At 47.2% G+C, this 13,730-nt stretch overlaps 1 long non-coding RNA gene across 1 annotated transcript; it reads left to right on the top strand.

Moving 5' to 3' along the window:
- Positions 1-1,607: 1,607 nt before the first annotated feature.
- LOC115098284 lies at positions 1,608-12,210 on the top strand. Its single transcript, XR_003858462.1, has 3 exons — positions 1,608-2,064; positions 2,469-2,582; positions 12,087-12,210. It is a non-coding gene; the product is annotated as an uncharacterized LOC115098284 (long non-coding RNA).
- Positions 12,211-13,730: the final 1,520 nt, after the last annotated feature.

Here is a 13,730-nt window from a genome sequence, read left to right as displayed (position 1 = left end):
GTGATTGATCGTCTTAACGATCGATTTTGGCTGGGGGGGGAGGGAAATCTGATCGTCGTGTTTGTTTTTTTTAAAATCGTTAAAAATCGTAAATCAGGGGAGGGCGGGAAAACCGGCACACCAAAACAACCCTAAAACCCTCCCGAACCTTTAAAACAAATCCCCCACCCTCCCGAACCCCCCCAAAATGTTTTAAATTACCTGGGGTCCAGTGGGGGGGTCCCAGCGCGATCTCCCACTCTCTGGCCACGGCTGCGTTAAGAGAAATGGCGCCGGTGGCCCTTTGCCCTTATCATGTGACAGGGCAAAGGTAGCGCCGGCGCCATTTTGGTTCCTGGCTCCCGACATCACGCGTGCAGGAGATCGCTCCCGGACCCCCAGGGACTTTTGGCCAGCTTGGGGGGCCTCCTGACCCCCACAAGACTTGCCAAAAGTCCAGCGGGGGTCCGGGAGCGACCTCCTGCACGTGGGCCGTATTGCCAATATTCAAAATGGCGCCGGCGCTACCTTTGTCCTCACTATGTCATACGGGTGACCGTCGCTCCTGATATTTCTGTGGATGGGGCAAAGTGGGCAGAAACTAGGCATGCACATTTCTCCCTGGCCACACCTGGGAAAGCTTACATTTACAGTTGCTCGGTATAGCTGCAAATTAATCTATATTTAGCCCCTCTGCTTGGGGAAATTTCCTAACCAGGGATCTAGTTCCCTAATTCCAGGGGTAGGTGGCTAAAACTACTTAGAAAATTGGCCTCCTAATGCCTATTCCTTTGAATCAATTAATTAACCACAACTGTACAGTTAAGAGTATAGAACTCAATGAGCTGATGTTGCCTTGTTATAGTGGTGCTGGTGATCCTTTTTATTTTGGTTTTTAATACTAAGGTTTAAACTGTGAAACCAAAATAGATGAGTGTGAATCAAATCCATGCCACAATGCCGGCACAAGCAGTGACCACGTGGGCTTGTATACCTGTACCTGCTCTCCAGGTTATGAGGGAACACGCTGTGAGAGCCAGCCATGTAAAAAGGGAGAGAAGTGCAAAGATCTTATCAATGGGGAAGAAACATATCCCTTTGTGCTTCATGCTATAGAGCCTCTTCTGTGGTATAGCCTCAGATGTATTTCTTCATATCTGGCTATTTGCCTTTCATTTTATTTAAACTGTAGGCCACGGAATACTCATAGTCAAAGTTTTCTAAACATTCTACCTATCAAAATATGGTTATGCTATATGAGTTCATATCTGCAATATTTCTGTTTAAAGGAATTTCCAGAGATATGCTGCATATGTGTTTTATGCACTGTGTATGCTGCACAAATGTGATTCATACTATATTGTGGAAGTCGACTGTAGCCGACTTGCCTTTAGTGGATTTTAAATCCCAGTACTAAGGGCTGAGCTTTTTCGGATTTTGTATTCTGCCAAGTAATTAAACATGGAGTCAGCTAGGCTGCAAGACATGCAAAGAAAGTCCTTTCAAAACTTGTTTACATAACCTTGGTGCAGATTTGCTTGGATTTTTAAATTGGTCTTTGTGACATCAGCTCAGTAACAATGGCATTGCTGCTTTATTTCAGGTATCAGTGTGATTGCAGTGACACAGGCTTTACAGGAGAGGACTGTGAGATAGATGTCCTGGTGGTATGCGCTTTTGGACCATGTCTGAACATTGCCACCTGCCTGGAAGGAGTCAAGAATTACAGCTGCGTCTTCTGGCCAAGTAGATCATGATAAGAACAAACTGAGTGACCTGTCAGATCACTTGAATATGAGATAACATCAGCTGAAGAACATTTTTTATTAAATTGTTTGACATTTTCTGTATAATGATGCAATGTAAAATTGATTGTTACTTTTCGCCCTGTGACTCTCTTTAGTTATATAGGCGAGGAGTGTGAAATAGATAAAGATGAATGTATGGAAGGGCCCTGCCGGAATGGAGCACTGTGTTTTGAAAGATCCAATCAGGCTTATAATGGAGATCTGCTGGAATTAAACAGAGAATTCAGCTATGTGAGAGCCGCAGGATACATCTGTCGATGCCAGCCAGGATTTGCAGGTGATTTGCATCTCTGCATTGTATGAGTAGTGCTAAGCAGAAGGGTCAGTTGACATTCATTTTGAAACATAGTTCTGCTGTAACATTAGAATAACATGGCCTACTGAAACAAAATAAAGATTACCATAACACATCTTAATGACTGGCTTGAGAAGTGGTAGGTGGTATAGAGACATGTACGGTATTCACTTGGCTGCTGAGGGTCAGCTTTGAAAGAGAGAACCACAGCTGCTGAGGCTGCTGTGGACAAACTCCTGTGTTGGTGGACAGTTAGTGAATTTTGTTTCCTATTTAATTGCTTCAGCCACAAATGGACTTCTGACACTTTGGCAAGTTTAAGAATGGAATTAGAGCTTCATGGCTAGAATGAGGAAGCAAATGTAACTGTATTTTCTCTTTTTCAGGGGAAAATTGCTCAACAAATATTGATGAATGTGAGTCATAACCATGCCAAAATGGAGGCAGCTGTTATGATTTGGTCAATGGATTTCATTGTCATTGTGTACTGGGGTTTACAGGTAAGGCATTGTTTTTTATTTATGCCTGAAGTTGGTTGAGAATGAAACTGTTGATGTGGATTGATCGGAGCTTAGTGCAATAAGAAATTACAATATAGCATTGTCAATGTGTTCTGTGTTCTGCTTTCTTAGAAGCCAATGAAGTGGGACAAATTAACTGGCATGATTATAGTCCTGGAGAATACTGTCTCTTTTATTTATGATTCTTTTATTTTGAATGTGTTACATAATTAGCAGTGATCCATTGGGAAGTCTTAACTAGTCAGGTAATTCACCTAAGGAGAAGCTGAAAATTTTTTATGCTCTTGCAGTATGCAAACCTGTTACATGACGGGGGTATTTAGTGTGCCCTTGGGCCTCAGCCCGACCCCAGACAAGTCCAGGACCGAACTGAGGTTGATGGCGTGTTCCAGCATGGCTGACGGTCTTACCCTCTACCAGGCCTGCAAGCTCCCAAGGCCAACAACATGATGATGTTGGAAGTTGAATGGTCCTCCGACCATTCCGAGCCCTTTCGGACCTGCCGCTTGGATCGGCATGGAGCAGCAGGCCTGGCCTGAAGACGAGGGCAGACGGGCCTTGACATGAAGACATGACACCAAGGTCGATGCTACGGCATCGCAGACAAAGACATGACACCAAGGCTGATGTGGACGGCATCAGAGACGAGGGCTGGAACAAGACATGACAACAAGGTAGTTGAGGACATGACACCAAGGCTGATGCGAAGACATCACGGACCAATGGTCGATGCGACGGCATCCCGGACCAGGGTCGATGCGACGCCATCAGGAACAAGACGTTGAGGGGAAGACATTTATTTATTTATTTATTTATTTATTTATAGATTCTTATATACCGCGGTACGTAAAGTTATACATCACCTCGGTTTACAGTAAAACAATAAATTAGCAACAGGCTTTACATATAACAGGTTATACAGTAAGGAAAACATTTAACAGCTACAGGCTTTACATAAATAACAGGTTTCAAGGGTAAAATACTAACTTCATTAACTATAATAACCAATATATATTCATTTTCAATAATTAAGCAGGAGCCATTAACTGTCTAAGGCAATGTCCAATGTCAAATTAAAGTCAAGAAACAGAAATTGCACAATGGATGGGGGAAAAGCGGTACAGCGGGATTAGCAGAATGAGATAAACATAGGGAGGGAAGAAGAACATGGCGCAGGTAAGGAATTATACGGGAAAACTGAATTTCAGGTTAGTTATTGATCATTGTGAGAAAGCTTGTTCAAACAACCATGTTTTGAGGCTTTGTTTGAAAGTTTTGTGGCAGGACATGACACCAAGACTGATGCAACGGTATCCAGGACGAGACAAGGAACTTGACGAAGTCCAGACGAGACAAGAAGCTGGGCGGAAGGACATTGGTATTGTCTCTCAGGGCTCCCTACACAGCCCGAGGAGGCTGGTCATGGACCACGCTGAGAACGGGACGAGCGCAGGGAAGAATCCAGTCGAGGTGGGACTCCGACGACGAAGCCAGATGTCATCCGGAGCTCCACAAAGGCTGGCAGGACATGACAGCTCAGGAGCACAGGAACGAATTCCACCTGTAGGCAACTCCATGCTCGGGAAAGACGTCATCCGAGAGAGCATGGCCTGACAGGACCAGAAGGCTCAGGAGCGCTGAAGCGAACACCAAGAAGGGCAGGACACCAGGAGACGAAACACCAGGAGACGAAACACCAGGACACCTGGACGAGGACCTCAGGCACAAAGACTTGACTTGACATGACATGACGAAACGAAGAGGAGCTCCACGAAGAAGACCTGATGGAGCTCTGGCAGACAGGAGCCTCCAGAGTGAAGTAACTCCAATGCAAGGCCTTGCGAGGCCGCTCACGTAACAGAATGCAAAGCCATGTGCCCAACGTTCGTGTTCCACGGATGGATCCGCCTTGTTCCTGAGTTTTGTCTGTGTTCCTGGACTGGTTATGGGACTGAAAATTCTTTTCAGGATTTTTGTGTACTCGACCTGCTGGAGGCGCCAGCTCTGCCATTGTTACGACCTGCTGGAGGCGCCAGCTGTCTGGATTTTTTTTTTTAACGACCCGCAGGAGGCGCCTGCATCCAGACTTTTTGTCATGTTGCCAGCTTGGGGGTTTTACAACCTGCAGGAGGCGCCTGCACCCCTACTGGTTTGCTGGGGTTTTTTTGCCCACCCTGGATTCCCTCCCCCAGGTCTTCTTGGTGTTTCTTGGTGCTTCTTGTCTGGTTTTTGTTTGTTGCCTGTTTGTCCTGTTCTCTGTTCATTGTTTGTTTTGTTTTCCACTTGTTGCTTCCCGGTTATGTGTTTCCCGTCCTCCTCATTCCCGTGTTCCTCTTCCTCGTTCTCCTTTCCCTCGCTCTTCGATCTCTCGCCTTTTGCTCCTTCGCTTTCCGCTCTCTCGCTCTTTGCTCTCTTGCTCTTTGCGCTCCCTTGCTCTCCGTTCACTTGCTCTCTGTTCCCTTGCTCTCCGTTCCCTTGCTCCCTCTTTTGGGTTTTTTTGTATTGTCAGTCGCGCGGTCTCCGCTTGCGCGGTCTCGTGTTCCCTTGGTCTCATTTTCCCTCGGTCTCGTGCTCTTTGGTCTCTCGTCGTTGTCTTCTTGTGTTTTGTAGTTTCCTGCTGCTTTGCTGTGTTTCTACTGTTCTTGCTCTGTTTCATTCTGTCCCCGGATATACCAGCTTCCATTTTTGGACCCTCGAATACCTCCATCCGGTATGGACTGATACCCTTTTCCTCGGACTGTTGAGAGGAGGTTTGAGGAGGGGGTACTGTTATGGACACTGCCCACGGGTCCCCCTGCGAGCAGGCACTGCTCACCTCATTTCTCCTGCTTGCCTGACGTGGTATGGACGCCGCCGGAGTCGGGCCTTCAGTGCGGCTGGAGCCGCGGACTCGAGTTCTTCCTGCGGCCAGGAGGCCGCCCTTTCTGTTCCGCCTCACTGCGGCCGGAGCCGCGGACTTTCCTGTCCATCTTCGCGGCTGGAGCCACCACCATCTTCAACATCCTCCGGGGCTGGAGGCCGCATCCCCGGGCTCAATTGGCTGGAGCCGCTGCCGTCATTGTGGCCTGCCTTCAGGCCCAGCCCTGCTCTTACGCGACGTCAACGCTGTGCAGGCCACTGTCCACGGTCCTGCACAAGTTCCTGCTTCTTCCTAGGCATGCGGCCGCGCCTCTCTCTAGGATTTAAAGGTCCAGACACAGGAAGTCTGCTGGCCCCACCTTTGATTGGACTTCCTGCTTGAGCCCTATATAAGGGCTGCTCCATCACTTCAGTCTTCACCTTGCATCGGAGTTACTTCGCTCTGGAGGCTCCTGCCTGCCAGAGCTCCGTCAGGTCTTCTTCATGGAGCTCCTCTTCATTTTGTCTTCATGTCATGTCAAGTGTTTGTGCCTGAGGTCCTCGTCCAGGTGTCCTGGTGTTTCGTCTCCTGGTGTCCTGCCCTTCTTGGTGTTCGCTTCAGCGCTCCTGAGCCTTCTGGTCCTGTCAGGCCGTGCTCTCTCGGATGACATCTTTCCTGAGCGTGAAGTTGCCTACAGGTGGAATTTGTTCCTGTGCTCCTGAGCCGTCATGTCCTGCCAGCCTTTGTGGAGCTCTGGATGACATCTGGCTTCGTCGTCGGAGTCCCACCTCGACTGGATTCTTCCCTGCGCTCGTCCCGTTCTCAGCGTGGTCCATGACCAGCCTCCTCGGGGTGTGTAGGGCGCGCAGTGGGACAGGGTGATCCGTGACCAGCCTCCTCGGGCTGTTTAGGGAGCCCTGAGAGACAGTGCCAATGTCCTTCCGCCCAGCCTCTCATCTCATCTGGACTTCGTCAAGTTCCTCATCTCGTCCTGGATACCATTGCATCAGTCTTGGTGTCATGTCTTCGCCTCAACGTCTTGTTCTTGATGGCGTCGCATCGACCCTGGTCCGGGATGCCGGCGCATCGACCATTGGTCCGTGATGTCTTCGCATCAGCCTTGGTGTCATGTCCTCAACTACCTTGTTGTCATGTCTTGTTCCAGCCCTCGTCTCTGATGCCGTCCACATCAGCCTTGGTGTCATGTCTTTGTCTGCGATGCCATAGCATCGACCTTGGTGTCATGTCTTCATGTCAAGGCCCGTTTGCCCTCGTCCTCAGGCCAGGCCTGCTGCTCCATGCCGATCCAAGCAGCAGGTCCGAAAAGGCTCGGAATGGTCGGAGGACCATTCAACTTCCAACATCATCATGTTGTTGGCCTTGGGAGCTTGCAGGCCTGGCAGAGGGTAAGACAGTCAGCCATGCTGGAACACGCCATCAACCCTCGGTTCGGTCCTGGACTTGTCTGGGATTGGGCTGAGGCCCCAAGGGCACACTAAACACCCCCCGTTTCTAACAGAATGCAAGGCCTTGCGAGGCCACTCATGTAACAAAACCTTTATGACTAATGCAGATAAACATGGCACTATTGTTATTAGCAGGCATAGATGCAACATTTATTACAATAGTTTCTCTGTTCATCATTACCTCTGTACCTGATTGTAATTTCTCTTGAGCTTGGATTTGGAAAAAGTAAGAAACTAAATCTAAAAACTAATAATAATTTGTCAAGTTATGGATTCCTTAAGAGAGCAGGTAAAGGACAAACGTAGGGCTGTGTGAATATCATCGATTACAAGACTTTGCTACGGTTATTGGGAAAAGTCTTAATGAATTAGGCCCATAGTGTTGCAATCCAAGCAGATGACCTGCTGAGTGCTAGAATATACCTAACATGCAATGTACAAGCATAAGTTTGACGGAAGGATTGTTGTATGAGGACCAATACAGCATATGCTTTTAATACATGTGGGATTTTAAAAAGAATAATCATCCTCCTGATGCAGGACTAATGAAATCCAGCACTGTGTCAGTGATCTATTGGATCAATATTGTATTTTTCAAGATAAGTTGATTCTTTTGTGACATTCTATTTTGATGACATAGATTTGACCCCCATTTTTTAAATTTTGCTGGTCATTTGACTTTATTTGCAAAATAGGAAAAGGATAAAAAATATCAAGAAACACAATATATTAACATGCACCAATAAGGTTATTTCATCCTATAATATGTTGTATTGATGCTGGTCTGCATAGTGGTCTTCCAAATACTGTATATTAAGGTTTCACCTTATTTGACATTGGCCTTAAGAATATTAATCGGGAGAATTGTTTTATGGTTGTTCACAAGTATAAGTGCACCAACCTAATGAGGAGAGCTTTAAACTAGTCTGACTGGGGGATGGTGACAAAAGCCTATAGGAAAGAAAACACATACAGGCCGATACAATAAGAATCGCGGGAGAGCGGGTGCCTGCTTTCCCGATGCGTGCCCAGCCACCTTTCCAAACCTGCTGACAGCCACGGGTTAGGAAAAGGGATGCCGGTAAAATTGAGTGTCTGTTTTTCTAACCTGCTGACCTGCGGGCAGATTTTTTTTTTTTTTTAGTTTTGGTTAATCTGATTTAATATCGCTAGGATATTAAGTCAGAGGGTGTACAGAAAAGCAATTTTTTCTGCTTTTCTGTACACTTTTCCGGGTAGCTCAATGGCTTGGCCGCACATTTTACTTTCAGTATCCTGGGTGACTAATAGCCTCATCAACATGCATTTGCATGTGATGAGCGCTATTAGTTTTCAGGGGGGTTGGCCGCGCATTTTTCGACGCGCTAAACCCCTTTTTCCTGTACGTACCCAGATCAGTCCAGACTCCTGGGTTTTGCCTCCCCTCCAGCAAATGGAGACAGAGAAAGTTTTACTGACACTGACACTTAAGACGAGGTACCACCTGCAGTCCCTCAGTATTTCTCTGTCTCCAGCAAATGGTGGAGGTGCAAAGCCTGCAGTCTGACTAGAAAAAAAAAAGTCAGAAAGGGCACATAGGCTTCTGCCTTCGCCTCCCAGAAGGTTGTTAGACCCTGGTGGGGTCATCTCTTCTGGTGTGTGATGTTTGCGAGCAGGGGGTTGGATCCCTGGCCTGACAGGGCTGATACCTGGGGGTCCCGGATCACTCACCCTGTGGGATCATCGGAGCCCGTTGCTTCTTAAGAAGCCTGCTACTGCTTTTTCTAAGGGAAGTGCCCCTTTTTCTTTTGTTTCTGTTGTTAAAGTTTGCTAAAAAAAAAAAGAAATAGAGAGAGAGGTTTGTTTCTTTGCTTCGGGGGCAACGCGTTTTCGCTTTTCTTCGGCCCCGTCTTTTGGCAGCTAACTTCTGAGCATTTGTTCCCTCCCACCCTGACTCCTTCAGCCTCTCCCCATTCGTTGCGCTCGACCCGGTCTCATTTGCAGATGCCGCGTGGTGTGGCCTGTTCTTCCTGCAGGGATGTGCAGTCGCGTCTTTCTCGCACCGGCCTTTGCTCCCAATGCCTCCCCTGGGGGAGGGCTGTTGGGGAGCAATGCAGGTGACACGGGCAGTGTTCCCTGCATCTCGGGGAAGCAACATCCAGCACTGTCGGCTCCTGAGAATCCGTTCTCGCTAAGCACGAGAACGGCAGCCATATTGTTTTCGTTTTGGTCAGCAGGCTGGGGGCCCTCCTGAAAGCATTGAGGACCCCGGGGATCAATCGGATTTGTCTTCCTCCTTTTCTTCCGATTTTGTGCTCCTGCTCCATAAGGCTTATAAGGCCAGGAAGGCTGCACATCGGGGTGCTTCCAAGGAGGGCCCGGAGCAGCCTGCCAAGAAGTCCAGGACCTCCACAGCTGCAGGGACCCCTAGGGTCTGGCGGCTTCTGATGACTGCGGTGCTTGCGGCTGACACGGATTCTTCCTCAGGCACCTCCGATACTGAAGGGGCCCAGAGAGCGGATTCCCAGGAGTCAGAGCCGGGGGTTGGTCCCCTGGATCCGGATCTGTCCCTCATGCAGGGTTCGTCCCTTGAAGGTGATGACCATAAGGTAGTCCGTTTATTCCATAAGGAGGAGCTGAGCTCATTCATTCCAGTGGTGTTGGAGGAGTTGGGCATTGAGGTCCCACGTCAGGATTCCAACCTGGGGCAGTGGATCTGGTCATGGTTGGCCTCCGGGGTCCCACAAAGTCCTTCCCGTTCCATAGTTCAGTCAGTGCTTTCCTATTCCAGGAGTGGGATACTCTGGACACCAGTTTGAAGGTCAGTAGGGCGATGGACAGATTGTATCCGTTGCCCGAGGAGGCGCTCTATCTGCTCAAGGCTCCAAAGGTGGATGTTGCAGTTTCTGTGGTCACCAAGAAGAGCACCATTCCAGTCACCAGAGCAGTGGCTTTAAAGGATCTTCAGGATAGAAAACTGGAGGTACACCACAAGAAGATCTTTGAGATTTCCGCTCTTGATGCTCGGGCCATCATGTGTGGCAGTTTCATACTGCGAGCTGGTCTCCACTGGGTTCAGCAGCTGCAAGGTGACAAATCTTTGTCTGAGTCCGAGGCCTTCCAGGTGGAATGGTTGGAGGCCGTCATGGCGTACAGTGCTGATGCATTATATGATCTTCTCAGGACCTTGGGCACTTGGGCACACATATACACATGTGAATCAATGCATGCCCAGAAACGCTGACATTTTATAACGCATGCATGTTATAAAATAGCCTAGGCACATGTATGTGTGCACCTAATTTTAAGCTTGTGCATGCCCAACAGTGTACATTAGCTTATGGACGCGCAACTGCCTATATTTTAAAGCAGACGCACCAGTGTTCTCCTAGGTCCTCCCAAACCCCCTGGTTATATAGCCTGCACTTTAACCCCAGTTACCTCAGACCCCTCAAATCCCCCATGGATGTCTGTCATTTTTTTTAACTTACACTTCCTTCATAGCAAAAGTAAAGTTATGTGGCACTGGACTGGGCGTGCACCCAGGTGCGTAGGTACTTGTGCACACATCTCTTGGCCCTGCCATGGAACACCTACACCACGCCCCTTTTTTTTCCAATGCAAGATGCACATGGATCGGCACTTGTACGTGTATCTGCCCGCTTTATAAAATAGGGTGGATATGTGCTAGTGCTAGATGCGTGCCCATCTCCTGATTTTGGCACATGTCCAGCTTTTAAAATTTACCTCCAAGACAGCAGTACAAGTTAGTGGGTGAAATTCTTATGTGTGCAAAAAGCAAGAATAGGGTATGGGAGTGATCATATCTAATGATCTTAAGGTGACCAAACAAGTCAATAAGGCAACAACAAATGCTAGAAGGATGAGTGGTTGCACTGGGTTAGTTATACCCAGAAGAAAAAAAGAGGTAATATTGCCTCTGTTTAAGTCTCTAGTGAGACCGAATTTGAGTACTGTGCACAGTTCTGGAGACTGCACCTTCAAATGAATATAAACTGGATAGCGTTGATCTAAAGGGCAGCTATTCAGATAGGGGCGGATTTTAAAACCCCTGCGTGCGTAAATCCAGCAGGATTTACGCGCGCAGGGCCCTCGCGCGCCGGCGCACCTATTTTGCATAGGCCGCCGGCGCGCGTAAAGCCCCGGGACGCGCCTAAGTCCCGGGGCTTTCGAAACGGGGAGGGAGGGGGCGTGTTCGGGGGCGTTCCCGAAATGACGCGGCGTTTCGGGGCGGGCCCGGGGGCATGGCGCCAGCCCGGGGGCATGGTCGAGGCCTCCGGACCACGCCCCCGGGACCGGAGGATGGAGCTGGGCTGCCGGCGACGCACGCAAAGTTACGCCTGCTGAAAGCAGGCGTAACTTTGCCGACAAAGGTAAGGGGGGGTGGTTAGATAGGGCCGGGGGGGGGTGGGTTAGGAAGGGGAAGGGAAGGGAAGGGAAGGTGGGGGGAGGGCGAAGAAAAGTTCCCTCTGAGGCCGCTCCGAAATCGGAGCGGCCTCAGATGGAACAGGCAGGCTGCGCTGGGCTCGGCGCGCGCAGGTTGCACAAATGTGCACCCCCTTGCGCGCGCCGACCCCGGATTTTATAAGATACGCGCGGCTACGCGCGTATCTTATAAAATTTGGTGTACTTTTGTTCGCGCCGGTGGCGTGAACAAAAGTACCGGCGCGCGTATTGTTTTAAAATCCGCCCCATAGTCAATAATCTTCATCATAAAGCGTGTGGGGTCAGACATAAAGATCTAAACATTTATACCCTGGAGAAGAGGCAAGAAAGGGGAGATATGATAAAGACATTTAAATATGTCCAAAAAATAAATGCAAAGAAGGCAGGCATCTTTCAACAGAAAGGAGAGGTCATGTGATAAAGATGAAAAGGAGTACTCTAAGGAAAAAACTTAAAAACCTGGCTATACAAAAAAGCCTACTATTCTTGAACTGAGTCCTTTGCTTTGCGTTCTAGTTTAATCCCACAGACACTCATATTCTGATATTTATTCTCATTATACAAAGTTGGTTTTTTTTTACATGGATTTGTATTCTTTCAGTTTTAATGTTATAATGTAAAGCAATATGCTGAATTAATGTTTGAATGTAAACCGAGGTGATGTTTCTTACGTGCCCCGGTATATAAAAAACCCGTAAATAAATAAATAAATAAGGAAATATTTCTTTGTAGAAAGGGTGGTTGACACATGGAATGGCCTCTTAGTGGAGGTGGAGAAGAATTCAAGAAAGGCTGGGACAAGCACAGAGGATCTCTGAAAAACAGGGCGGGATTGTAAAGCTGAGCCGGAGGTGTAGATGGGCAGACTAGATGGGTCATTTGTTCTTTATCTGCCATCTACATTAAGTGGGTAAGTGGCACAAATTTTTTAAAGAGTGGTTTTCAAGCTTGCGATCCAATTCCTGCCCTCTTCCCCAAGATGTCAAATAATGGTCCTGTCATTTGTGTTTTACCATTCTTCCCTAGATCTCGGGAAGTATGTTCCTCGCTCATGCGGAATTGGATGATTCTACAAATACGAGATTTTTAGGGAACCTCCTTGGATTGCATTTACTTGGTGCAATGACTTAAGAGATCATGTGAGGGGAGGTGAGAAATATTTGATTTTCTCTGTGTCTTTTCTGGGAAATATGCATCTGAATAGTCTCTTTTTTTTTTTTTACAGTACAGGAAAAATGCCATTGTTTTTATTTCTCTGGTATTATACTGCAGGCAGAGTCTGGATTTTTGGGGTTTCCAGTTCAGCTTTTGTCTCCATGTTTCTCTTTCTAATTTGTGGTCAGTTATTCTGTATTTGGTTAGGGGACAGGTATGTGTGCTGTAATGAGGCTGCAGTGATGTGTGCAGGTCTGGAAAAAATGACACATTTGAAATGATTTTTCCATTTTTTTTCTGATGGTCAGAAGTAAAAAAAAGTTAGAAATTTTGGAAGCATTTATAAATTTTACATCACAGTCCTTGACTTTTGATCTTATTCTTTGTCAGAGAATGGTTTTGTTTGCTTGCAGTATCACAGAGGGAAGGGGCACAGGAAACTCTGTTGGCAGCCTATCTGCAGGGCGGGAAGATTTTGCCCCATATGCTGTTCACAAAAATCTGTCAGTTCATTTCTTTTCTGGGGTTTGCATTAGTGTGATTTTCTTGCCCTTAAGCATTTCACAAGGAGGATGGTGGAGGGAAGGGGGCACAGGAGAGACAACACAAATGCATTGGCCCCCAGGTGCCGGAGACCCTTGCTACACCTCTGAAACAAGGCACAGGTGTGGATACCCACCCTTCATTGCCATCTCAACCTGTGTGTGTCAACTTGAGTGTGTATCATCAGCCCAAACATTCAAGGGTATGTAAACTTTTGAACAGAACCATTTTATTATTTCCTTTGTTATTATAGATTGTTTAATGATTGTGCTATTCTGTGATACATAAAATAGTTTAATATGAAACACATTAAAAATAACAGATATGTTTTGTCTGATCACTCATGTTTTCTTAAAATGCTACACATCTTACAAATTCTGTCAGAGGTTTGTAAACATGAGCACAACTGTATATGTTTTGGGTGCTGGAGAAATTTGGGATAACTGGTCCCTTTCTGCGTTTGATAAGACTCATATATGCTTTGTCCCAAGTCAGATTGTGAGTCAATGCTTTGGTATCTCAATTTTTTCCTTTGTACTGTTGTTCCCGATAAGGTTGCTCACTCTCTCCATTATTGTGTTTGTTGTCTTAAAATTAAGTCATCATTTGTTTGTTTGTGGATGGTATGTTCTTATTTCTGAGTAAACCTTGGGTGTCATTAGTCCTTGTTTTGGACTT

The sequence above is a fragment of the Rhinatrema bivittatum genome, chromosome 8, assembly GCF_901001135.1.
Source record: "Rhinatrema bivittatum chromosome 8, aRhiBiv1.1, whole genome shotgun sequence".
In the NCBI taxonomy this organism is placed as follows: domain Eukaryota; kingdom Metazoa; phylum Chordata; class Amphibia; order Gymnophiona; family Rhinatrematidae; genus Rhinatrema; species Rhinatrema bivittatum.
Note: the sequence above shows the minus strand (reverse complement) of the source record. Positions and strands in the feature narration are given on the sequence as shown.